This window comes from Lissotriton vulgaris, unplaced genomic scaffold (assembly GCF_964263255.1).
Source record: "Lissotriton vulgaris unplaced genomic scaffold, aLisVul1.2 SCAFFOLD_184, whole genome shotgun sequence".
In the NCBI taxonomy this organism is placed as follows: Eukaryota; Metazoa; Chordata; class Amphibia; order Caudata; family Salamandridae; genus Lissotriton; species Lissotriton vulgaris.
The window spans coordinates 2,654,155-2,681,564 of NW_028248598.1; the positions used below are offsets into that span (position 1 = coordinate 2,654,155).

Below are 27,410 nucleotides of genomic sequence, written 5' to 3' on the forward strand. Positions count from 1 at the left end.
AAATATTCATTGTGTTGTAGAAACTGCATGTTGCATTCTTTGACGTCATTGTAGCAGTTAGTCAACACATCACTCCCATATTCCCTTTATGAGCTTGTTTCAACAGATGTTTGTCACTGACAAAATATTCAGAAGTAATTCATTGAGCAGCTAAAGGTGTACGTGTTGAAATGTAAAGTTCTCTGTAAGCCACTTCAAATCAACATAGACTCAAATATGCTCTTTTACTCAGAAGGCCTGATTCACAAATTGCATTTTTGAGTAAATTTAAACTTATGGGTAGGACTGGTCAAAAATGTTATTTACACCGAAGTAATCAGAGAAATGTCATTCATTTCATGTTACTCATTTGAGGCTGCATTCCTGAGAATTATGCAATTGCGCTAGTTTGCATAATTATGCGTAATTAGGCACAAAAGTCCTACGGCAGAAGCATTTAGGTTCACAAGCTTGAGGGGCTGCTGCTGTTCATGTTCTGTAGCATTAAGCGATATTTTCATACAGCTAAATGCATCCTAATGTAAAATTTGGACGCCAAGGTGCATTTTGCCGTAAGAAAATTGCAATAAATGCAAGATTACTCTCCACATATTTCTACTTAATGTGATCCAATTTTGTTGAAATTTCAAGTAATTGTGCTACAGTAAATTATGCAAGTTATACCCACCCTTACTGTTGAGTATGTTTCCTACATTTAGTTATTTACAAACTACACTTTTATAGTAACTTACACATTTGTAGTAAGTCCAGCACTACCCATGGTCAACCACTGCTACTGCAACAACCTCCCATCAAAAATACTGGCGGTAGAGACTTAAAATAAACCCCCAAAAGATTTAAATAAAACCCTTAAGGAAATTATCTTATACTACTTTAAATTGTTTCATTTAGTTAACAATATGATAAATACAAATTATTATTTAAAACACATACACAACCAGTGCTTATTTATTATTTAATTATAAATACTTAATAACATATATTCTTTGATAGGTTAATACATATTTCATATTTTGTTTATTTATGTCTTATTTATTTAGTGTCACATTGGGTAATAAAAATCCATCAAAAATAATGCAGACAGTAAAAGACAAATTTACAATAAGTATGATGACAAACAAGAAACCAATGAGAGTCTTTGATCAAAGTCTACGTTGCAAAATCCAACAGCAAATGCATAAGTACTAAAACACAAATTTACAATATATATGTGTTGAGATATCTAAAATACACAGAGTAAAATTGATTTTGAAAAAAAACAGCAATCCAGCTGACAACTAAAGTGCAAGATGAGGTGAAATTACATAATTATAAAATGCTTCTTCTTGTACCAAACTAATTCAAAATATTTGGCCATGGAAAAAATATCACGTGGGCTATTGACATATTTACAATCCTACATGCATCATTATACGATTTTATTCTCAAAAATCAGCAAAGGGGGACAATCCATCTAGATCTCTTTTTTCGATAGGCAGAGCAAAAAAAAAACAACAGGATATGATTGTCACTTTCCTCAGTTAGGCTAAAAGTGAGACAATCCTTTGAGGTAATCGCTTCCGGCTTCCATTTGTTAGTAAAATAGGCCAATTATAGAATTCCCAGCCTCAGTTTAATGTACAAAGCTCTTGTTTTTGCTGGAGTAATATAATCTATAAATTCTTCAAATCTAGGATCAAATGTGATCAATAGGAAAATGCTGGTCAACCAGCCCATTGTTGAAAATCTTTGCCAACACTCCCACTCACAATTTCAGAATCAGTTTCTAGCACTAATATGTGAAGATTTGGTATTAGAACCAGTATTGTGCCAGAAGTTTCTAAAGCCCAATGATGTCAAGGTAAGTTTGATGTGTTCAAGTCAGAAGATATTAGATGTAGAAGGTCTGTGTAGATTATCTTTCAGCACACTTTATATGGTTCTATCTCTTTGGTGGACCAGATGCGAAGCCATTAAAGAACTGGTTAAGGGCCATATGTAGGTAATCAATATTTACCGATTTTTAAATTCCGAATTTTACCAATTCGGTATTTGAAAATCGGTAAATAGTATGCAGGTAATAATTTGGTAAATTTTACTGAATGGGTAATATTTGGTATTACCGATTCGGTATTAACCGATTCGGTAATTCCCATTCATTCCTATGGGCCTGGGGGCCCATAGGAATAAATGGGAAGATACTCACTATTACTGATTCGGTAAATAACGAATCAGTAATAGGGGGACATATACAAGGGTGGCAGGGTGTCACATTGACACCCTGTTGCACCCCTGAATCGTGCTTGTGTGCACATGTGGCACACATACATGCCCTAAGGGCATGTATGTCTGCCACATGGCACTGACAAAAAAGCCAAAAAATGCTTTTTTAAAGGTATTTGTTCTTTACCACCAACTTATAGTTGGTGGTAAATAACGAATCCTGAATGCAAAAATGCACTCACTTGAGTGCCTCCTACATAGGTTTCAGGATTCGGTAATTTACCAATTCGGTATTTTGATGAATTCGGTAATTTACCGATTCCTTAAATTACAGATTCTGTGAATTACTGAATCCTTGAAACCTGCCTCCTACATCTCACATCCCTAAATACCGGTTGGTAACAGTGAAATTTACCGAATTTCACCGTTACCGACCGGTATTGCCTCACCTACATATGGCCCTTAGTCTTAAAAAGGACCCCTATTGGCTTGAATGCCATATCTACTCTTAGCAGTATTAGGGGTGTGCTATTATATAAACTCAGCAGGAATATAATAAAACTTATCTTCTGCAGCCCTCAAGGTGTGTCTGTGGAATGATCCCAAAGTTCTGGGCTGGATAGGGCAGCCAATACTGCTTGAGCCTGTAGTGCTAGAGGCACTCTTGTGGTCTGACACTCAGTGATGACCTTTGACTGCAATAATTTGAATTGACTTTGGTGTGTTATTTTATCCTAGCCTGAATGTTCAACGTCCTGCATATGCCTTTTTTCTCTTAAAGGTTTCTTTCTTGTAATCTTGCAGTCTTTCAGTGGGAGCTGTCACGGAGTAGGATAGCCTTGCCAAGAACAGAACGTGTAGGATCTGCATTTGAAAGCATAAGAGAGAGAGAGAGGTGTGGAATGTACTTTTTGGTCTCAAAGTGCAGTGTTATGAGCAGTGGTACACAAATGTGCACTGTGTTGTACATTGAGAGATGAAGTATGTGATGCAATAAGCCGTGGTGCACAAATGTGCTCTGTGTTGTACAATTATTAATTTCTTACTATTGGCTTTGACATGGCCTCATGTCATCCTAAATTCTGACTCTGCCTGGTTTGAGCTTTATCTGCACACACAGCCACGCTTGAAAGTTGTTTGGGTTAATCACGTTCAAGGATTGTTTTGTGAGAGATTGTTTAATGTACCCTGGAAGGCTTTCGTGAGCTTCATTAGGATAAAAGCTGGAACATGTGAGAATGTAGAGGGAACAAGGGAACTCCTTTCCGCCATGGAATGCTTGCTTGAAAGCTGGCCAGTCCCAATAAGTTTCCTTGTGCAGGGAGGAAGACTCTCAAACCTTCTAGTGTGTGCTTTGATACTATAAAACTGAGCTTTGTTGACAGCTGAGTTGGGAGCTCACTTACAGAGTAGACGTACTGCTGTAAAACAAACGGAACCTGAGTCCAGGTCGAGAGTCCAAGCCAGCTCTGAATCCCCCCCCTGAATTAGCAAGAATGTCGAGTGAACGATCAGGCGAGGTGACTTGTTTCTGGCTAGTGCCATTATAATGCGTGGTTCAAGTGGCTGTGGTTATTTGAGATCTTTGAGTTTTGATTATTGCCATAGTGATGTGTGGCAGTGGCTTTGGTCATTTGATGTGTTTTCCTTGTGATGTGTATATATATCTTTCTTATCTCTTGCAAGACATCCCATAATATTTCCTTGAGTCTTATCTCATATTATTTGCTGCTTGTTTATTCATTAGCAGCTGCGGCCGGTAGTGGGAGTACCGGCCGGGGGGTGACGTGGGGAGGGGGAGGGGCAGGTTGGGTAGTAGTAATGTATGGATTACACACCATGACAGGTGAGTAAACATATAAATTAATAAAACGAATTTCGTTGCGCACATTGCATCACCAAATGCGATGCAGTGCACGCAACGAAATTCATTTTATTAATTTATATGTTTACTTACCTGTTAAGGTCCGTAATCCATACATTACTACCCCCCACCCTGCCCCTCCCCACATCACCGCCCGGCCGGTACTCCCACTACCGGCCGCTCATTAGCATTATTCATGCATTTAACTGTTGCATTTACCAAGTGTGTTATTATTGCATATATATATATATATATATATATATATATATATATATATATATATATATATATATATATATATATATATATATATCTGGTTGAATTTGAATGTGATTCATTTTGGCATCTGGGAAAGCCTTTCTGTTATAGAGCATTGCATAAATAAAAACCCCAAGCCATATTCTAAAAAAGAGAGTCTTTGCATTTTGTAAAATAAACCCTTTTCTAGGTGTTGTTGTGTTTTATGTATCCTGCTTCGCCGTGTTTGAGCCAACGTGTGGGAGATTCTGTATTATCTGAAAGGGGAAGCAAGACAGAGCTCTATACATTTTTATTGAAGGAGAAGCAGTTGTACCTTCGATCTCACACCAAATCATAAAAGATGTTCCAATAAAAAAGGCTCTTACTGATCTTTGAGTGCCAAGACTGTGAGACTCCTAGAGGCTGACCCTAGGTAATCAAATTCAGATATTCTCTGAAAATGTACCCCACCCAATGGCACTTGGCCCCTAAAATCCTTGCGTGTTTTTTTTTACCATGTATTTCATTTTCATACATATATGTAAGACATATATGGTGTAGTAAGTAGCAAACCTCTTTAATATAGTCTGCAACTCTTTTGGTGTTATTGAAACCAAAAGTGAATCCTCTGCATACATAAGGGCAGGTCTTTTTAGGCCAGCTATTCATGAGGAATAGTTCTCACAGCCAATTAAGCAGCTAACACAGCCATTTAGAAACAAAACTAAAGGAGTGGGGACAAACATACAGTCCTGTTGCACCCTTGTGGATGGCAATCTGCACCATGTCAAAGGCAGCCTTTAAACTAACAAAAACTACATAAAGGCTGCTTCTCTTAATAGCTATTTCTTTTCATCTAATTGTAAGGAACATGAAGACCTTGTGCATTCTACTGGTCCTGTGACAAAACCCCGCTATGAAATGGTTTAGAACCACACGTTCTTTATCCAGATGGTCAGTTTATCTAAAACCAATTTGCAAAACCATTTCTGAATATTATCAATAAGTCTAATTGAATGGTAATTAGAAAAAGACTTGTGCCCTTTTTAAAGAAATTGGGATTATTTCTGCTTGGTTCCTCGACAATGTAACTAGGGCTGCGGAATCTGCGGCATTGAAAGGGCATTAATATGAAGAGCCCAAACTGCAGGCTCTGAGGAAAACAAATAAGATGACATTTTAACTAAGCCTTTTTTCTGTGCACAGATTGCAGAATAGGTGCCGTCTATGCCCCACTATATGCCAGAATATTCTGGCCTTTTTTTTATCTGGCTGTTTCCAGCAAATCTTCCCACTGGCCTGTTTCATATGCAATTTTGGCCTCTTTTAATTTATTTTTTGCAAGCGGACCTAGCCATCTATATGCACAATTTATGTCCTTGTTTTATAGATCTGATTAACTCTTCATTGCTATTCTACAATCATTGTTGAACCAGGAATTGGTCCCTGAAGTCTTGATGTTTTTCTGATTTTCCACTCTAGTAAAAAGGTGTTTTATCCCTTCAAACCAATGGCATGGGCCTTCAGTAAAAGATGGTTATCATCCAAATTCTGGTTGAGGAAAAGGAGTGTTGGTATTAAACAATGATACATTGCCCCACAATTGGTGGACATTTAATACCGTTTTTCCTATCTTACGCTTCTACTATTGTTGGACATTACTATGGCCTCATTACAACTTTGGCAGTCCTGCTGTAGGACTGCCAAAGCCATGGTATGACCACCTGCCAGATTAGGAGTTAAATCCTGGTCTTGCATGCGGTGCTGCAGTGGTCCAAGAGCAGCTGTCTGTTAGGCTCATAGAAGAGCCTAACATTCAGACTGCTGCCGTCAGACCACAGAGTGCACCTTCATACATGCCAAACTGCGCAGAAACACAAGGGTACAAATACAACAGTGCACTACATGTGCCCCCCTGCATGCACCCCCAGGCCCGGGAGCAGCAGGGGACCCCCTTTGTGGCCTCTGTGCCACTCTGTTCATGGCGAGATCCCTGGCATGTACCGGGCAGTGGAAAGCCAACTCATAATAGGCTCCGCGGTGCCAGAGCAGCACCACCAGCATATTTCTGCACCTTGACCTCTGCGTGACTGCCGCAGAATATTGTATTTCTGGCAGTCGTTGAGTTCCTGTGACATTCCAACCACCACTCTCATAATACTGGGAGGGCCGCAGTGTGGCCGTGATCAAACTGCCACCACAGGTTCGGCAGTCCTATAGACCTCCAAACTCATAATAAAGCCCTATATTTCCCCCGTTCAATCAATCAATCAATCATTTGTAAAGTGCGCTACTCACCCGTGAGGGTCTCAAAGCACTGAGGGGAGGGGGGAGCAGCTACTGGTCAAACAGCCAGGTCTTGAAACGTCTCCTGAAGGTCAGCAGGTCCTGGGTCTGACGTAAGAGGATTGGGAGGGTGTTCTATGTCGTCGGTGGTCGTTCCACGGATGCATGAGACGGTGGCGGGTGCGAGGTCAGCAGAGCGAAGCTGGCGGTTCGGGTTGTAGAAGGACAGCCGTTCATTGAGGTATGCTGGTCCGGCGTTGTGGAGTGCTCTGTGAGCGTGGGTGAGGAGCTTGAAGGTGACCCTCATGTTGACCGTGAGCCAGTGCAGGTCTCTCAGATGGGTGGTGATGTGGGTGTGGCGAGGGAGTCCGAGGATGAGGCATGCAGAGGTGTTTTGTATGCATTGGAGTCTCTTCTGGAGTGTGACTGTGGTTCCTGCGTAGAGGGTGTTGCCATAGTCCAGCCTGCTGCTGACGAGTGTTTGGGTGACCGTTCTTCTGGTATCAGTGGGGATCCATCTGTAGATCTTGCGGAGCCTGCGGAGGGTATTGAAGCAGGAGGAGGCAATCGAGTTGACTTGGTGGGACATGGAGAGCGTTGAGTCCAGGATGACTCCCAATTTGCGTGCGTGGGTGGTTGGTGTCGGGGCAGCTCCCAGCATGGCTGGTCACCAGGAGTCGTCCCATGCTGAGGGGATGGAGCTGAGGATGAGGACCTCCGTCTTGTCTGAGTTCAGCTTTAGCCGGCTAGTCTTCATCCACTCTGCGGCGGCCTTCATTCCCTCCTGGAAGTTGGATTTGGTCGGTGGTCGGATCCTTGGTGTGGGATAGGATCAGCGGGGTGTTGTCAGCGTATGAGATGATGTTGAGGTGGTGTGCTCGGATTATATTGGCGAGCGGTGCCAAGTAGATGTTAAAAAGGGTCAGGCTGAGGGATGATCCTTGGGGTACGCCGCAGGTGATTGTGGTGGCTTCTGACCTGAAGGGGGGGAGGCGGACTCATTGCGTTCCGCCGGTGAGGAAGGAGGTGATCCAGTCCAGGGCTTTGCCTCAGATCCCTGTGTCATGGAGGCATGTGCGCAGGGTGTGGTGGAAGACGGTGTCGAAGGCGGCGTAGAGGTCCAGTAGGATGAGGGCCGCAGTTTCATCGTTGTCCAGTATGGTCCTGATGTCGTCAGTGGCGGAGATGAGGGCAGTTTCGGTGCTGTGATTGCTGCGGAAGCCAGATTGGGAGGAGTCCAGGATGTTGTTCTCCTCCAGGAAGTGGGTCAGTTGTCTGTCGGCGGTCTTCTCAATGACTTTCGCCGGGAACGGGAGCAGGGAGATGGATCGGAAGTTCTTGAGGTCCTTTGGATCCGCCTTGGGTTTCTTGAGAAGGGTGTTGATCTGAGCGGGTTTCCAGCTTTCTGGGAAGGTGGCGGTCTCAAAAGAGTTGTTGATGATCTTTCTGAGTTGAGGTGCGATGATGGAGCTTGCCTTGTTGAAAATGTGGTGGAGGCAGGGGTCAGAGGGTGGATGGTGTTCATGATTTTGATGGTGTCTTCCCCGTTGAGATTGTGCCAGAAGAGTAGAGGATCGGTGTGCCTGGTGGGTGTACTTTCAGGGGTGATGGGGTCTGTCGTCTGTGTCTGGGTGTCAAAGCTGTTGTGGATGTCTGTGGTCTTGCGGTGGAAGAAGGTAGCCAGGGAGTCGCAGAGTTCTTGTAATGGTGGTATGTCATTGGAGCATGTTCTTTTATGACCCTTGACCCGGTCACTCCACTACCGCACGGCCCCCGTGTGTCCGGATTCTGCTGCCGCTGCCTGCTTGGCCCTCTTGCTACCGCCTCTCCTTAGGGCCCCTGCTCTCCAGGCTTGCCCTCGCTCTCCAGGCTTGCCCCGATCTACAGGCTTGCCCAAGCTTGCCCTCGCTCTCCCCGCTCCGCTTTCCTGCTCTTTCCCCCCTCTGCTCCCCGCCACTGCTCTCCTGCAGCCCGCCCCCTCTCCTGTCTCCCGCTCCCCATTCGCTGCCCTGCTCCCGCCTCCCAGCTGCTCCTCCCTCCCACTTCGCCATAAATGGCGGGGACCACGCGTACGCGCAGTGGCCACGCGCAGCGGGCACGCCGATTGCGCGCCAAAGGCAAGCCCGTCTACGCCCGTCCACGCCTGGACCGCGCCCAGCACCAGAACCCCTGGACCCCGCCAGAGCCAGCCAACCCGACTGAGCTACGACGCCGCCACCCTCCAAGCACTCAACACCGGCCGACATCCAGCCTGCTACCAAGCCACCCCGAAACGCACCCACGGAGACTTCAACTGCCACGCCTGCTACTTCACCTGCACTTGGTCCTGCACTGTGCCAGCCAAAACAGCTGCCAACAACAACAACCTCAAGTGCATCCTGCTCAACACCCGCTCCATCCACAGGCACGCCGTTGAGCTATGGGACCTCCTGGACAAAACGGCACCAGACGTCGCCTTCTTCACGGAAACCTGGATGAACGCCTCCTCAGCCCCCGACATCGCCATTGCCATCCCGGACGGCTACAAGATCATCTGGAGGGACCGCGTCAACCAGACCGGAGGAGGCATCGCCATCGCCCACAGAAACACTATCCGAATCACGACCAACACCGACGGCACCCTCGCCACCGCAGAGCACCTGCACTTCCAGATTCACACCGACCCCAAGACCACCCTCAGAGGAACCCTCATCTACAGACCCCCGGGACCATGCTCACACTTCAGCGAGGCCATCGCAGACTTCATCAGCCCGCTCACCCTCGCCTCCCCCGACTACATCCTCCTAGGAGACCTCAACTTCCACCTGGAGAACGACCAGGACAACAACACCACCGCCCTACTAGACAACCTCGCCAACCTCGGATTCAAGCAACTGGTCAACACCCCCACCCATTACGCCGGCCACACGCTCGACCCTGTCTTCTCCTCCAGCAACCACATCTCCTTCAGCCACACCACCGAGCTCCACTAGACCGACCACAGCTGCGTACACTTCAACTTCAGGAAAACAACGACCCACCACCGCCCTCAACAAACCCCCCGAAGATGCTGGAGCAAGATCACCACCGACCAACTCACCACCTTCTTGCGCCTAAACCCTCCCACCAACACCACGGACCCCAACGAAGGAGCCCGCAACCTCACACAGTGGATGACCGACTGCGCCGACACCCTTGCTCCACTGAAAAACCCTCCCAGCAAACTCAACAGCAAGAAAGCCGTGTGGTTCACCAACGATCTCAAAGACTCCAAGAAATCCTGCCATGACCTCGAGAAAGCCTGGCGCCACAACCAGTCAACGGATAATATGACAGCCCTCAAGAACGTCACCCGCAAACACCACCAGCTGATCCGCACCACCAAAAGTTCATCCTTCAAAGAACGACTAGACAACAACACCCACAACAGCAAGGAACTCTTCAACGTCGTGAAAGAGCTCTCCAACCCCAACACCAGTGACAACGACATCACACCTTCTCAAGACCTCTGCAACTCTCTGGCCACCTTTTTTCACCGTAAGATCTTCGACATACTCAACAGCTTCAGCGCTCAGAACACGTACCCCACCACCGAACCTGCACCCCCCACCACCACCATGTGTGCCTGGACTCAGGTCAGCACGGAAGATACCACCCACACGATGAACACCATCCACTCTGGCTCCCCAGCCGATCCCTGCCCACACCACATCTTCAACAAAGCAGACTCCATCATCGCACCCATACTTCGGGACATTATCAACAACTCCTTCATATCCGCCACCTTCCCAGAGAGCTGGAAGCACGCAGAGATCAGCGCCCTCCTGAAGAAACCCAGATCAGACCCCTCAGACCTCAAGAACTTCTGCCCCATCTGGCTCCTCCCCTTCCCTGCAAAAGTCATCGAGAAAACCGTCAACAAACAGCTGACAGCCTTTCCGGGAGACAAACGGCTCCCTCGACCCATCGCAGTCTGGATTCCGAGCGAACCACAGCACCGAGACCGCCCTCATCGCGACCACCGATGACATCCGGACCCTGCTGGACAACGGAGAAACCGCCGCCCTCATCCTGCTCGACCTTTCGGCTGCGTTCGACACGGTCTGCCACCGCACCCTGACATCCCTCCTCCGCCACGCCGGGATCCAGGAAAAGGCCCTGGAAAATATCACCTAATTCCTCTCCGACAGAACCCAAAGAGTCCGTCTCCCCCCCTTCCTCGCAGAAGCCACCAAGATCATCTGCGGCGTACCTCAAGGCTCCTCGTGCTCATTGCAGCACTTGAGTATTACGATTCAAAAACGGACGCATTGCGTGTTGGCTTCATACAAGATTAACTCTATTGTGCTCTATCCAACTATTTACAGTGTACCCAGCAGGGTTCACTGTAAGTACATTTATTTTTCCCTTCACGCATGGTTGGCACCTTTTCACCACAAGCCCGTGATTATTTCATTAAAGATGTCCCACACTGTCCCTGTCCTGATGAGACCCTCTATCCTGTAAAGGGTCGAAACGCCGTCGACGCCCTTTGGGAATGAACCTCTCAGTCAATGTCTATGAATTCAATAGTCATTGTTTAAATTATTGAATATTGTGTATTTGGTCATTTTCCCAATTCCTTGTAAATATACCCCTGTTGAAACCGTGCACATATTGTCACTCGTTGTCCTCTCTATGTGCTTCAACCACTCCTTTGGTTCACACTTTACACTTGGGACCCCTCTTTTCCATCCCCTTCCTTTTTTTCTAAAATCTTCACATTGTGACATGTATATTACAGTGTATTTTATTGTGTATTTTTTGCAAAAATAACAACTGATGGTAATCCATTAGGTGTCATGAGTTTGTTTCTCCTTCTTACATCCTAAGTAACCTTCACATTATTATTTGACATTGTTCAGTATTTATTATGTATACTCTCATCTGTTCCACTGGAACCATTGTTTTTTGATATAAATATGCACCCTGGTTCCTTAGAAGGTAGGGTTTCCTTGTTGTAAGTGTGACCAAGATCATCTGCGGCGTACCTCAAGGCTCCTCGCTCAGCTCCACCCTCTTCAACGTCTATATGAGCCCCCTCGCAGCCATCGCACGCAAGCACAACCTCAACATCATCTCCTACGCCGACGATACCCAACTGATCCTCTCCCTCACCAACGACCCCACCTCCATCAGAGCCAGCTTCTAGGACGGAATGAAAGACATCGCAGACTGGATGAAGCTCAGCCGCCTGAAACTGAACTCAGACAAGACGGAAGTCCTCATCCTCCGCCCATCCATCTCCGCCTGGGACGACTCCTGGGGGCCCCCTGCTATGGGCCCCCCACCCTAGCCCACGGACCACGCACGAAACCTGGGCTTCATCCTTGACTCCTCCCTCCCGATGGCCAGGCAAGTTAACGCAGTTACCTCCTCCTGCTTCAACACACTCTGCATGCTCCGTAAGATCTTCCGCTGGATCCCCACTGGAACCAGGAAAACGGTCACCCAGGCCCTCGTCACCAGCTGTCTGGACTACGGGAACGCCCTCTACGCTGGGACCACCGCCAAACTACAGAAAAGACTCCAGCGCATCCAGAACGCCTCAGCACGACTCGTCTTGGACATCCCCCGACACAGCCACATCTCCCCCCACCTGAGGGACCTGCACTGGCTCCCCGTCAGCAAAAGGATCACGTTCAGACTCCTCACCCACGCACACAAGGCTCTCCATGACTTGGGCCCCGAATACCTCAACAACCGCCTCACGTTCTACACGCCAACCCGCCAGCTCCGCTCCGCCAGCCTCGCCCTCGCCACCGTCCCACGAATCCGCAGAACCACCACCGGAGGAAGATCCTTCTCCTACCTGGTGGCCAAGACCTGGAACACCCTCCCCACCCACCTACGACTCACCCAGGACCATCTCTCCTTCAGGAAGCAACTCAAGACCTGGCTTTTCGAGCAGTAGCAGCCCCCCCCAGCGTCTTGAGACCCTAGCGGGTGAGTAGCGCGCTTTACAAATACTGTTGATTGATTGATTGATTATGATGTTGAAGAGCTCTTTGCTCTGTGTGTTGTTGTTGATGCGTTCTTTGAAGGAGGTTTTTTAGGTGGATTGCATGAGTTGGTGGTGTTTGCGTCTGGCGTTCATGAGGGCTGTGTTCTTGTCTGGTGTCTGATTATTGCACCAATGTTTCTCGAGTCTTCTGCAGGTGTGCTTTGAGTCTTGAAGGTCGGCGTTGAACTAGATGGCTCTCGTGTCGGTGTGTCTGTTGGAGGGTTTCCTTAGCGGGGCGAGGGTGTTAGCGCAGTCATCAATGCATAGTCTGAAGTTGTAGGCTGCTTCGATGGTATCGAAGGACTCGTGTGGGGGGTCCCGGGCGAGTGTGGTGGTGAGCTGGTCTTCAGTGACTTTTTTCCAGCTACTGTGTGGGAAACATTGCGGTTGGTTGTGTGCGATGTGTTTTTCAAAGGAGAAGTGGATGCAGTGGTGGTTGGTCCAGTGGAGTTCGGTGGTGTGGCTGTAGGTGACGTGGTCACTGGCAGAGAAGATGGGGTTGAGCGTGTGACCGGCGGAGTCGGTGGGTGTTGTGACGAGTTGTTTGAGTCCAAGGTTGGCGAGGTTGGCGATCAACGTTGTGCAGTTGCTGTCGCTGGCGTTCTCAAGGTGGAAGTTCATGTCTCCGAGGAGGATGTAGTCTGTGGAGGCGAGGGCGTGCGTGCTGATGAGGTCAGTGATGGATTCGCTGAACTGAGGTCGGGGTCTCAGAGGTCTGTAGACGAGTGTTACTCTGAGGGTGGTGTTGTGTTTGACGTGGATCTGGAAGTGTAGGTGTTCGGTCATGCTGAGGGAGTCTACGTGTTGGTTGAGATCCTGATGGTGTTCCTGTGGATGATGGCTAGTCCTCCTCCTGGTTTGTTGTTGTTTCGGTCCCTGTGAGTGATCTTGTAGCCATTCGGTATGGCTATGGCTATGTCGGGTGTCGAGGAAGTGTTCATCCTGGTCTCTGTCAGTTAGGCGATGTCCGGGCCGGAGGAGTTGAGCAGGTCCCAGAGTTCGATGGCGTGCTTATGGACTGAGCGGGTGTTTAGTAGTATACAGCTGAGATGTTTGTGGTCTGCTGCACTGGGATGGGCAGGACGTGCTGGTGTGCGCTGGCTGGTGTAGCTGCAGTTTCGACAGGTGAAGGGTCCGTGGGTTAGCTTCGGGGTGGCCTGGAAGCAGGTGGAAATCCATCTGGCGTTCAATGCATGGACAGTTTTTGCACCGTAGTGACGATGGGTCTTGTGCTGGTCGCGGGGGCCAGGAGGTCTGGCACTGGGCGCGGTCCAGGCGCGGACGGGCGCAGACGGGCTTGCCTTTAGTGCGCCTACAGCACGCCAGCGGCGCGTCCGCTGCACGACTGCACTGTGGTCGCCATTATGTATGGGAGGGGGCGGGACCAGAGGAGGGGAGGCGGGAGTGGGGCTGCAACAAGGGGAGGGGCCACAGGGCTTTAGCGGCGGAAAAACAAAATCAGAAACAAAACCAATGGGCACAGAAGTGAAAAACAACACACTAATCACACAAAAAAACACAATAAACAATGTCACAATGACAGAGTTATCAGGGCAGAGCGAACAATGTCAGGGGGGTGGGATGCAAAAGTAGAGGAATGGCAGCCGGTGAATGCGCGAACTCTGTGGATGGTAGGCGGTGGTGTCCCAAGAGCGGTGGTGCGACTGAGCTGCTAGGGAGAGTGCGGGCCTGGACCAGAGGTCTAGGTTCACCCCATTATAATTAAAGCCAGAGGTTTGGGATCACTCTCGGTCTTAGGGATCACAACCATTTCTATAAACATGTCCCACAACCATAGATCTATTTCTTCTATAATTTCCCCTTTTGAAAGTAGGGTTGGTATTGATATCTGAAGTGGAGCGCCCATTGCATACATGTATACCATTCTAGAATGAAATATCTATAAGTTGTAGAGCACTGCAGCTAAGTTGTTTGCTAGGGAAAGCTATTAGTTCTGGGACACCCCAATACACTTCCTTTTCTCTGGCCAGGTCCCTAAGTGGTAAAGCTGATTCATACATTATATTAAAATCACTTAGAGATCCTATGAATTCAGCTAGAATTTTCAGTATTCCACTTCTGCAGATTTAGAACTACTTCTATTTATCTATAATTATGAGTAATTTGGCACAAAAGTCCTACCACAGGAGCATTTATCTTAGCAAGAGTGAGCGGCTGCTGGCTCTTGCTATTCGTGTTGTGTTGCATTTAACACTATTTTCGTAGTGCAATATGCATCCTTGTGTACATTTTGAATGCATGGGTGCATTTTGCACTAAGGAAATAGCGCTAAATGATTGGTTATGCTTCCCGCATATTTCCATGTAATGTTGGGAATTTTGCTGTAATTTCACGTAATAACCCTATAGCATATTACTCGAGTTATACCCACCCCTGCATTCAGGTATTCACAAACTGCACTTCAGTAGTAACCTACACTTTTGTAGTAACTAGCACTTTTGTAGGAAGTCCAGAACTTCCGATGGCAAACCGCTGGTACTGCAACACCCTCCGATCGAAAATAATTGTGGTAGGGACTTAAAATATAATCCCAAAGGATTCAAATAAAACCTGAAAAGAAATAATGTTAAATTTAAATATTTAAAATAGTTGACAGTATGAATAAATATAAATTATTATAAAAAGAATATAGAAATAGTACATATCTGGTATTTCATTATAAAATACTTAACCTATTCTCTCTGCTAGGTTATTAAATATTTATAATTAAAATAAAATATGTATCTAACTGGATTTCTGACTGGGGCCTGTTAAACCTTGTCAAAATACTGCTTAGGCTTCACAGCACAGCATAGCATAAAATAGCATAAGATAACATGTCATATGATATGACAGTGTGTGACATGGCATGACATAATATAACAGTTCATTTGTAAAACATATGTTCACCATTATGATTGGTGTACTCCTATACCTCGAGTCCATCTATTTCAATTTTATTTTGGTTCAGAAGAACCATAAATGTGCACGACACATATCTCACAATAAATCAAAAACATAATAATAAAAATACATTGTTCAAAATAATTTACATAGAATAAAATAAGTTAAGATCACCGTGCGTCAAGCAGATAATTGAAAAGTGCAAAAGAGTGCCTCCATATTGGATGACTCGTAGATGGCCAAACAATATGAAACAGGAACAATGAAAACTCGAAAAATTCATTATCCATCAAATGGAGCATCACTGCTCTCCAAGCAAGTTAAAAATACAAAAGGCATAAAGGTTTCATACATTACAAAACAAAATAAAAGCATATAATTGCAGAAAAAAACACAAGAAAGTGCCTTCAAGCTAGGTTACTACCAGATCAGCAAAAACCTCAGACCGAGACCTACATATAAGCTCTATAATTGGTTCATTATGCCATCCAGACAACTAGCATTGCAGTCTATATTTGCGGTCCCCTCAGCACGCTAACTGCTGAAATATGCTTAGAGAGAACAATCAATACATACAGCCCCAATTGTAGATGATCCCGGGGGTTTTATGACCCTTGGGTGCCACATTCACAACTTGTCACCAATAAATATTATCTAGGGGCGAGATCTTAGCACTTATTTAGATTCCACCGTGAACAGGTCAGCTGTGACTGATTGGCAGGGCAAGCAATCGGCTGGAGGAATACGGACAGGAAGGGGGTAATATAGGCTGCAGGACAATTGGCCGCTGCAACACGTCACATTGTGGAAGGGCACATTCACTTCTTTAGTCTATGGGTCATGGGTTAGACTAGACTACTGTTTGATATCCCGGGAGATGTGCACATGAGCGAAGGAGATCACACACATGACCAAGACACTATCTGATCACACAACAGTGAAATTGAGGCTATTGATTCCCACCATAATTCCTGCCCTATACACATGGAGCTTCCAAGCGACAGCTCTACCGGACTCTGTGTTCCGTAGGGGGCTCGGATCAGCTATCATCAAATTTCTTTTTCTATAAATGTTGGTTCAATAGCCAGGAGAGATACCATATGAGAGGCATTCAAATTGATGATTAGGAGACTATACATCAACACACAGGCGGGGGTTCTAAAAACAATATATACCCAACTTAAAAAAAACTGAGGATGCCTTGCGCGCACTCAAATGTGTATACTCAAGCAACCCAAGCCATACCACCCTGGCTGCCATCAGGGAGAACCACACCAACCTTCATAACCTAGCAGCACAAGAGTTGCAGTTTTTATTCAAGCACCATGCAGCACGAGCATGTGGGGAGGGAGGTAGCTCTGGCTGCTGCATGGCAGCAAAATTAAGAGCACCGAAGGGAAGGGGCCACATAGTAAAGATAAATACCCTGGAGGTGAGTGAACACTATGATACTCCCTCCATACTAACAGCTTTCATACACTTCTACACCTGCCTTTACAGTACTTAAAAGTCTGCTACAGCAGATAAGATTGGTGCCGATTTTAAAGATATGTGGCTAGCATAGCATGGCTGCCAAATGGACAGTGTGAATACTTACTACAGCCCATAATGATTGAAGAGGTCAAGGAAATGATACGGACTCTCTGAATGGTAAGGCACCAGGGGGCATATTATCAAGGGATTTATCTCCGCTTTTTTGGCTTTAAAAGCCAAGAAAGCGGAGATATATTTATCTCCCTATCAGCAACATGGTGCTAACACGCAAATTTGCATGTTAGCACCCTTTTTCTCTACACTTCCCCTTGCATCTCTAATGAGATGCAAAGGGGGCGTTCCAGAGAGAAATAATAGGCGAAATGTTGTTAAGCGACATTTCTCCTATTATCAAGGATTTCGCTAACCCTGTCAGTGATAAAAAAAAAGCAGCGCTAACCACGGTAAGCACTGCTTTTTTTACACTTGGTATTTTCTTGACATAGCCATGATATCCTATGGAAGGTGGATATCATGGCTAAGTTTGTAAGCCCCTATCATCAAGCTAACGCCAAACTTTGAGAGATTATTGTTGGTTTACCAGTGATAATCTCTTAATTGGCAGTTAGCGTGAGGATTTTTATCAATTCTGAGATAAACCTTGCTAATAGCAAGTTATCTCTGCGATAATTTCCGGCGATGCTTAGCGTAAAAAAATGTGTTGCTAAGCATCGTTAGCGTTAAATATCGCTCAACGTTGGTAATATTCCCCCAGGTTTGGATCGCTTGATCGGAGAGTTCTATAAAGATTTCATTGATCTCTTGGCCCCCCACATGCATGCCATGGATGTATGACGTTACAACGCATACCATTACAACTACCTACCATTACAACGCGACCATTACAACGCATACCATTACAACGCATAGCGCTTAGAGGTGCTGGATAGTGGTAAGTATAATTTACTATTCCAACTCCAGTCCCCGTGGACACTAGGGAAGGTGTTGGATAGTAAATTAAACTTATTCCCTATCCTAGAGCGCCCCCCAGCTCAATGCGTTGTAATGGTATGCGTTGTAAAAGTTGCGTTGTAATGGTAGGTAGTTGTAAAAGTTGCGTTGTAACAGGTGTATACCGCATGCCATGTATGAAGAGGCGTATAGAAAACGGCAGTTACCCTTCCTCCATGTGGCAAGCTTCAATATTAACTTTTTTGAAACCTGACAAAGTGCCTGAACAGTGTGTCATACAGACCAATGTGCCTAATCAATATTGGCACAAAAATATTAGCCAAAGTTCTAGTGACTGGACTTCAACCATTGCTTCCCAAATTGGTACTACCTGATCAGTCCGGGTTCATACCATCCAGATCCACAGCACACAACCTAAGCACCCTTTTTGCCTTGTTGCATCAACTGAATCCCTCACTGCCACAGTAGCAGTCCTGTTGGATGCTGCAAATGCATTCGATTCCATCGACTGGTGATAGATGTTTTTGACCATAGCCCATATGGGGATACCAACAGCATTCCTGCACTAGATACATCTTATCTACACTGACCTAGCAGACTGAATGCATATTAATGGATATACTTCTGAAGAATGTCCTATAGGTAGAGGAACGTGAGAGGGGTACCCCTGTAGCCCGTATTTTTTGCATTAGCACTTGATCTGCTGGCCTCTGTCATTCGGTAAAACATGCTTCCTCGGCATTACATTAACGTTTGCGCCCTCTAAGTATATCCCTACATGCAGATGACATGAGGCTGTATATCAGGGACCCACTAGTGCACTTGTCACCTGTAATTCTGGAATATGTCCGGTTTGAACATTACTCGGTCTGAGCATCAACTGGTCGAAGTCAGATATATTCCCTCTAATGCCCAGCACTCTGGAGAGTGCTGGGCATTAGACGGAATATATCTGACTTTTGACCGCGCCCAGCGCCAGACCCCCTGGCCCTTGCAAAATCCACTCCACCCGCATAACGTACGACGCCGCAACCCTCTCCAAATTATCCCGGCAGACTCCAAAACTGCAACCTAGCCGCCCCAGGACAAACCCTTCACCTGCCACTCCTGCAAGTTCGACGGCATCAGGATCCACACCAAACCCACAGACTCCACACAGAACTCCGACACTAACCACCTGAAGTGCATCCTACTCAACACCCGCTCGGTCCACAGACACGCCATTGAACTTTGGAACCTACTCGACACCACATCGCCGGACGTCGCCTTTCTTACCGAAACATGGATGAACGCCTCATCAACGCCTGACATCGCCATAGCCATCCCGGAAGGCTACAAGATCACCCGAAAGGACCGCATCAACCAAACTGGAGGAGGCATCGCCATCGTCCACAAGAACACTATCCGCATCACGACCAGTTCCGATGACAACCTCACATCCGCCGAACACCTTCACTTCCAGATCCACACCGACTCCAAGACCACACTCAGAGGCACCCTCATCTACAGGCCACCAGGACCCCGCACACAATTCAGCGAAGACATCACTGACTTCATCAGCCCACACGCCCTCCCCTCCGAGGACTACATTCTACTGGGAGACTTCAACTTCTACCTGGAAAAGAAAAACAACAGCAACACCACCACCCTTCTGGACAACCTGGCCAACCTCGGACTCGAAAAACTGGTTGATACTCCCACCCGCTATGCCGGGCACACGCTCGACCCAATCTTCACCTCCAGCAAGCACATCTCCTTCAACCACACCACAGCTCTCCATTGGACGGACCACAGCTGCATTCACTTCAACTACAAAAAGACCACGACCCACAACCTCCCACAACCAATTCCCCGAAGAAACTGGAACAAAATTACCACCGACCAGCTCTTCACATCGCTTCAGCAAAACCCTCCTGCCAAATCACCGGACCCAAACCAAGCAGCCACTAACCTCACACAATGGATCACCCACAGCGCCGACGAACTAGCACCCTTGACAAACCATCAAATCAAGCAAGGTAGCAAAAAAGCCCCCTGGTTCAACGATGACCTTAAGAAATCCAAGAAGTCCTGTCGCACCCTTGAGAAAGCCTGGAGAAAAAACCCAACCACTGATAACCTGGCCACCTTCATGAACGCGACCCACAAACACCACCAACTGATCCGATCCACCAAGAAATCAGCATTCAAGGATCGACTTGACAACAACGCCCATAACAGCAAGGAACTATTCATCATCGTCAAAGAATTTACCAACCCCACCACCGGCACCAACGACATCACTCCCTCTCAAGACCTCTGCGACTCCCTAGCCTCATTCTTCCACAACAAAATCGCCGACTTACATAACAGCTTTGAAAACCAGTCCGGAGACCAGTCCAATCCACCCACCTCCGAACCAAAACCTCCCTCTAACAACCTTTGCACCTGGAACCCAATCACCACCGAAGACACCATCCACCTGATGAACTCCATCCACTCAGGATCGCCAACCGACCCATGTCCCCACCACATCTTCAACAAAGAAGACTCCATTATCGCACCCCATCTCCGAGACATCATCAACTGCTCCCTCAACTCCGCGACCTTCCCGGAAAGCTGGAAACATGCCGAACTCAGCGCCCTTCTGAAGAAACCCACAGCAGACCCCACTGAACTTAAGAACTACCCCCCCTTCTCGCTCCTCCCATTCCCGTGCCAAAGTCATTGAGAAAGCCGTCAACAGTCAGCTCGCCGCCTTCCTCGAATCCAACAAATCCCTCCACCCCTCACAGTCTGGCTTTCGAGCCAAACACAGCACCGAAACCACCCTCATCGCAACAACAGACGACATTCGAACACTACTGGACAACGGAGAAACAGTTGCCCTCATCCTACTTGACCTCTCCACAGCCTTCGACACAGTCTGTCATAGCACCCTCATACAACGCCTCAGCAACGTCGGAATACAAGGAAAAGCATTGGACTGGATCATCTCGTTCCTCACCGGAAGAACCCAGAGAGTCTGCCTCCCCCCTTTTAGATCAGAGGCCACCGAAGTCATCTGCAGCGTACCACAAGGATCATCACTCAGTCCCACCCTCTTCAACGTATACATGAGTCCCCTCCCATCCATCGCTCGCCAACACAACCTCAACATCATCTCCTACGCAGACGACACCCAGCTGATCCTCACCCTCACCAAAGACCCAAACACCGCCAAAACCAACCTACACGAAGGGATGAAAGAAGTAGCCGAGTGGATGAAGAACAGCCATTTAAAACTGAACTCGGACAAAACGGAAGTCCTCATCTTAGGATCATCCCCCTCTGCCTGGGACGACTCATGGTGGCCACTGGCCCTGGGAACCACACCCATACCTACGGACCACGCACGTAACCTGGGCTTCATCCTGGACTCCTCCCTCTCGATGACCAGACAAGTCCGTTGACTTGTCATCATGCTTCAACATCCTACGCATGCTCAAAAAAATCTTCAGTTGGATCCCCACCGAAACAAGAAAGACGGTCACCCACGCACTGGTCACAAGCCGACTGGATTACGGAAACACCCTGTACGCCGGAACTACAGCCAAACTACAGAAAAAACTCCAACGCATCCAAAACGCCTCAGCCAGACTCATACTAGACATCCCCCACCAAGCTCACATTTCCGACCACCTGAAAGACCTCCACTGGCTCCCCATCAACAAGAGAAAAACGTTCCGTCTCCTCACCAACGCACACAAAGCCCTCTAAGATCTAGGACCAGAATGCCTCAACACGCGCTTGTCCTTTTACACCCCCACCCGCCAACTACGATCGTCCAATAAAGCCCTCGCCGCAATTCCGCGCTTCCATAGATCCACCATGGGGGGAAGATCCTTCTCCTACTTAGCGGCCAAAACATGGAACCCTCTCCCCACCCACCTCCGCCTTACACAGAACCACCTCGCCTTCATAAAGCAACTAAAAAGTTGGATATTCGATAAGTAAAGTACCCCCCCTCCCTCAAGCGCCTTGAGACCCTCTGGGTGAGTAGTGCGCTATACAAATTACTGAACTTGAACTTGAACTCTCGAGTTTCCACCAATGTGGAGCATGGACCCTGTTAAATATTTGGGGATATAGGTTCACAGAGATCCCAAATAGGTAATCATATCTTACCACAGCATAGCAATCTCAACTATGGAAGATCAGGTCTCCAGGTGGACGAAGTTCCCATTTTCCTTGGCGGATAGTATTTGAATCATAAAAATGGTGGTTCTGCCCAAGTTTCTCTATCTGTTTGTCAACATACCCATTGTATTACTGATGCATTTTTATGAGCTGGGTAAGCAACCAAGAATCAGTTGGGATATACTCATATTTTCATACACATGCAGAGATTTAAATGCACCTGACTTCCACCTATACTATTTAAGTGCACAGGCCCACTTCGCACATCATTAGTAAGCACCGCAGGAGCATGTGCCACAGGCTGCAGTGGAACATTATGAAGCCTTCTCTGTCCATTCCAGGCCCTACTATCAAATAAGAAGGAAGGGTTACAATGCACAGCAGTCAACACAGTCCGTCCTACGATGAAAGCCTGGCAGGTACTGGGAGATCGAGCAGGGAAAACCCCCCTATATGCACCGGTGGTACCACTGCGCTATCACCCTGTAATGTTGGTATCTAAGGAGGATACCATGCTGCAATTGCTTGCACGCACGGTCCTACAAACTATGGGTGATGCCTACACTAATGGCTCATTTTAGACCCTTGAAGGTATTTCACATACCCAAAGACACACCCTATTACTGACATTTACTTACTATGACCTTAGAGCTGCCCTGCGCAAACTCTATCCTTAGTTTCCAAGGGAACCACCAACATTAAATGCATCGCAGACACTAGTCACTATTGACACTCATAGTCACCTGATCACTAAACTATATAATGCAGCACAGATAGATAAACCGCAGATCCATGAGAAGGTGTTGGGGGTCTGGAATGCTGTTCTTGAAAGGCCAATGAAGGTGGCAGATTGGAGGTTTTGCTGTGCACAGCTGTACACCCTCACATCTAACAGCAATTTGCGCATCATACATTTTAAATATTTGCACCAAATTTATTACACACCTGCTAAATTATACTGATTTGATCTGTGGGCAGGTGCAGAATGTGCTCGATGTGGGGCAGCAGAAGCAGACTTTCAACACCTAGCCTTCCAATGTGACTCTGTTAGACACTATTAGGCTCAAATTACAGGGTCACACACAAGTGGACTGGGATCATGGAGTGTGCCTACTTGGACTAGTTAAGAGGCTACAACCAGCCAGTTATACATTTGTGTCATTGGCTCTCTTGTTAGCAAATAGAAGAGTAGCACTCCACTGTGGCAAACGTGCAATTCCCACCAAGTGGAAATGGCTGCTGGATATGGCATAATGTAAGTCTCAACTGAAATTTTCGGCAGAAGAACTACCAGGTCCTTCGAGACCTAAAGATATCTGGAGGCCTCTAACAACAAACCTGCTCTCCACCCCGGATCAACCATAGAGGGTGATGCACCTTGGGAAATGGTAACAATTCCTATTACATATCAATATTTGCACATGCACTTATTACATGGTATGGTCGATGTTTTCAATTAATGCATATGGGGCACTGATAAACGTGCTGTTGAGGTACTGTTTGATTGTGTTTTTTCTAAACACCAATACAGCTTTTCAAAACCAGATGTCTGTGGTTAGAAAAGGCTAGTGTGAAGTTTTTTGTGAGTGCAGGAGGCAGCCCCTATTGAATTGCAAGTGTGGTAGTTGATAGCTCCACCCCACCCATATGGTCAGGAAGGCTCATCCTGCCAACAACCAGATGCCCTTTCTAACACTGACTGGCAGCAATACACAAAAGTTAACTGCCAACTACAATAGTCATGGGACCTAGGCCAAAAGCTTCAGGAAGTAAATTGTTTGATCATGAAAACGCAAACGTTCTAAAAACAACATTTTCGGAATTGTGACTTAAAATTCAACTTTGCCTTTAAAAAGTATTTTAAATTACACTTCTGACGAGACCAAACATGACCTTTCCACCTGTTCCAAGACAAAATGTTCTCACTTAATAAATGGTAATAAGGCAACCAAATGTTATCTTATGAAAGAGGTAGGCCTTGCGGTAATGAAAAACAAGTTTAAGAGTTTTTCACTACCAGGACATGTAAAACTTAAAAGTACATTTCCAACTTATTAAATACATCACACTCTGCAAACTGTCTGTTTAGGACATAGACAAGGAGTGATATATGCATTAAAGTGGAAGGTTTAGACCTGGCGAATGGTTTCTTTTGCTAGGTCGAAAGGGCAATTCAAAAGTGCACACAGGCTGCCCCTGGCAGGTCTGAGGTATGTTTAACATTGCTACTTAAGTGGGTGGCACCATGAGTGCTGTAGGCCCACTAGTAGCTTCAATTTACTGGCCGTGGGTACATGTAGTGCAACTTTCTAAGGGCTTACAAGAAAGTTGCCTGCCTATTGAGTGTAAGCCAATATTACCATGTTTAGAGGAGTGAGCACACGCAGGATTTCAGGTCTAACAGCAATAATCAACAAAAAAAGTAATTAATGTAACTGAAGAAACTCTCACAGCTGCAGACATCCAAACCTGGCATTGGCTCTATCATACAGTCAGGAGTCAAATTTAAGTCATGCCCGAACTAGGATATAAATATATACGTTTATAAGGAAATTGAAGCTGATGAAGGTTTACAAGAAGAACAAAAGGAGGACACCAATGACTGTGGGTAATGTTAAAGGAAGTAATCTGCTTCTGTTGTAATACTGATGACAGAATTGCCAGAGTCGGAAAATTAGGTTTTGGGTAATTAAATATTTGCAAGTGAAGGACAGGTCATAGAAGTGATGGGCTTGCTCGCTTCGGGTGAAGGTGGGACAGCCTTTAAACCCAAATCAAGGTTGGTATTGCAAACTCCTCATTAAAACATATATGTTTGTGGATGCAGTAACTGAGAAATTGTACAGCATAGAGGCCAACATTGCTAGAAGAACTACAAGCCCAAAAAAGGAGAAAAAGTGTATAAACAAAATAATTGATTAGTCAGATTACCTAAATTAGGGAAGAATTATACAGCGATTTGTATAATTGGAGACAGGAGCTGGGATGAATATAGAATCTTGATGAATGATCATCGGAAACTATTGATTTTCTATTTGATTTCTAAAGTACATAATTATCCTATCTCCCTTGCCTGATAAAGCAAAGTATTCCGTAACCTGGTTTTCTTGTGAAGCCCTCACTCGGCTTGGTCATACTACAAACAATCAAAAACGCCGGGGAATAAAAAATGCCTTACCAAAGAAACGGCCTCCTTGATCTTCACTGCGAGGCGGCGATAAGAAGAGAATGTCGGCCAGTTCGCTCTTTATATTCTTGTACTCTGAGAAATCATTGCGTCATTGTTTCCAGAAGCTTCATCAGCTATTTTCATATGACAAACAGCTCCCTCGTTAAAAGCATGTAGAAACAGGCAATGCTGTATATATGCCAAATTTTGACTCTGACTTTTTTTGAGGTGTGTCTTAGACCCACTCCACTGTAAAATGCTTTCACACACAACAGCAAAGTGCCAAACTGGAGTCTTCCGCTTAGGTTGCATGTGTCAACTTGGAAAATGGTTAGACAACCTGGATTTTTAAAAGCGGCCTGTTGTCATATTGTAATTGGCTCTACAGGATGCAAAGGCAGGGTTCCCTATACAAATGATTTTAATTTCCTTCCTGTCAAAACTCCAGAACAATGTTACTCGCTCTCTGTTTACCAAAAATGCACTTTCCTTTTGCCATAGGATCAAAGACTTTAAGTAAAAAAAAAAAATCTATCTGTTTACAAAGCATTATTTCGAAATGTCCCATGTCAGACAAATGGTGTGCAATTTGTCAAATGCGCTATACTGGGGAAACGTATTCCGTGGTAGCTACTTTGCAGGCTTCACAGCCAGGAGGAGTGAATACAATCTCTGCACTTTCTTCGCCACATTGTGTGACCTTAGTGGACAATCTTAAGAGTCAAACCATACTGTAGTGTGCCAGTGCTGGTTGGTGAATGAGACAGGTGAGCCCCAAGTACCACCATGCTAGATGAGAGCTGTAAGAAAGACAGATCATTTCCTGGTTGGTTAGCAGTGATGCTTCATGTAGGAAAACGAGCATAATTAGTACATTGAAAAGACAATAACAAAACAAGGAGAAATCCATATGGATTACAGGCATTTTTGTAGGTCAAACTCTAAAATATTCCAATGTTTTCAAAACCTTTATTTGCAGCAGGAAATCATGGAAGTGCTGTAAATAAAAATATATGCATCTGATAGAAACACTGGTTTCTATTACATTCCTGCCATAGGATGTGAGCTACATTATTTATTCCTATGGCGTTATAAGCTAATCTACATGTACAGGATGGGAAGCAAAATGCCAGTAACATTAATATTCCTATAGTGCAAATGCATAAGTAGAGCGATTCTGACAATAGATTCTGAAACAGAAATAAGCCAAGATGCTTCTTTCATATGTCAATGTCCTTATCATATAAGAAGGTGCTGCTCATATATCATGGGGTGCTGGAAGAGGTCAGATAGGGGGGGGGGGGGGGGGGGGTAAACGCCACTAAGCTGCGAGAGCATACAGTGTCCAATTTTGTTTAAAAAAAAGAGAGTTGAGAGTGACTGGATAAGCAACATATGAGCTTAGGGGGGCAGGGACTGTGCAGTGGCGGCCGACATAATCTTTCTTTCTTTTAGATAACTTTATTTCGGTCATATACCATAAAAGTGCAGATAAAATACATACAGAGCTCAATAATAAAATCCATAAATATAAACAGTTAGATTAGATGGTTAAAAAGTTATTAAACAGTAAGTTATCAAAAGAGACTCAGGTAAAAGAAAGAAAAAAAAAGAGGGAAAAAAAGGAACAAAGAAGACAGTTAGTACAAGTTATTTCCTATTGAACCTTAAAGAAAACCTTTCCTTCTGCGCCTCATCCCATGTAGGAAACGGGAGACAGCAAAGGCAACGAGGGGGGAGGTATCATATGTTAAAACCCTACACGCCTGAACACATTGCCTAAGTCCCAAGTTTCTACATAGGGGAATCAGCCAACATTTTCGTATTTTACTGTACACAGGGCAAAAAAACATAACATGCACAACATCTTCTTGGGTACAGTTGCAGGCTGGGCAGCTTCCCTCATCAATGTTGGCCCATTTAGAAGTAAACGCTCTAATGGGCAGGCAGCCGTGTCTCAGTTGGGTGTATAATTTCCTTGCAAGGGGAGGTTGCACTACATCTAGGAATTCCTCCCTCTTGGAATCAATTTTTACTAACAGAAACGCAGCAGAGAGCCTGCCCAGAGTTGTCGAGCACTGTAATGCATGGGTGTTTTGGTACCTCACATAGGCCAGCAA

The 27,410-nt window shown here is 45.9% G+C and overlaps 1 protein-coding gene across 1 annotated transcript in view; it reads right to left on the reverse strand.

Moving 5' to 3' along the window:
- Positions 1-25,392, reverse strand: part of LOC147663990 (interleukin-18-like) — a 252,951-nt gene extending 227,559 nt beyond the window's left edge. The window contains exon 1 of the mRNA XM_086950024.1: positions 25,300-25,392. The gene's annotated coding sequence lies outside the window, so the exon portion shown is untranslated. The remainder of the gene's footprint in view (positions 1-25,299) is intronic.
- Positions 25,393-27,410: the final 2,018 nt, after the last annotated feature.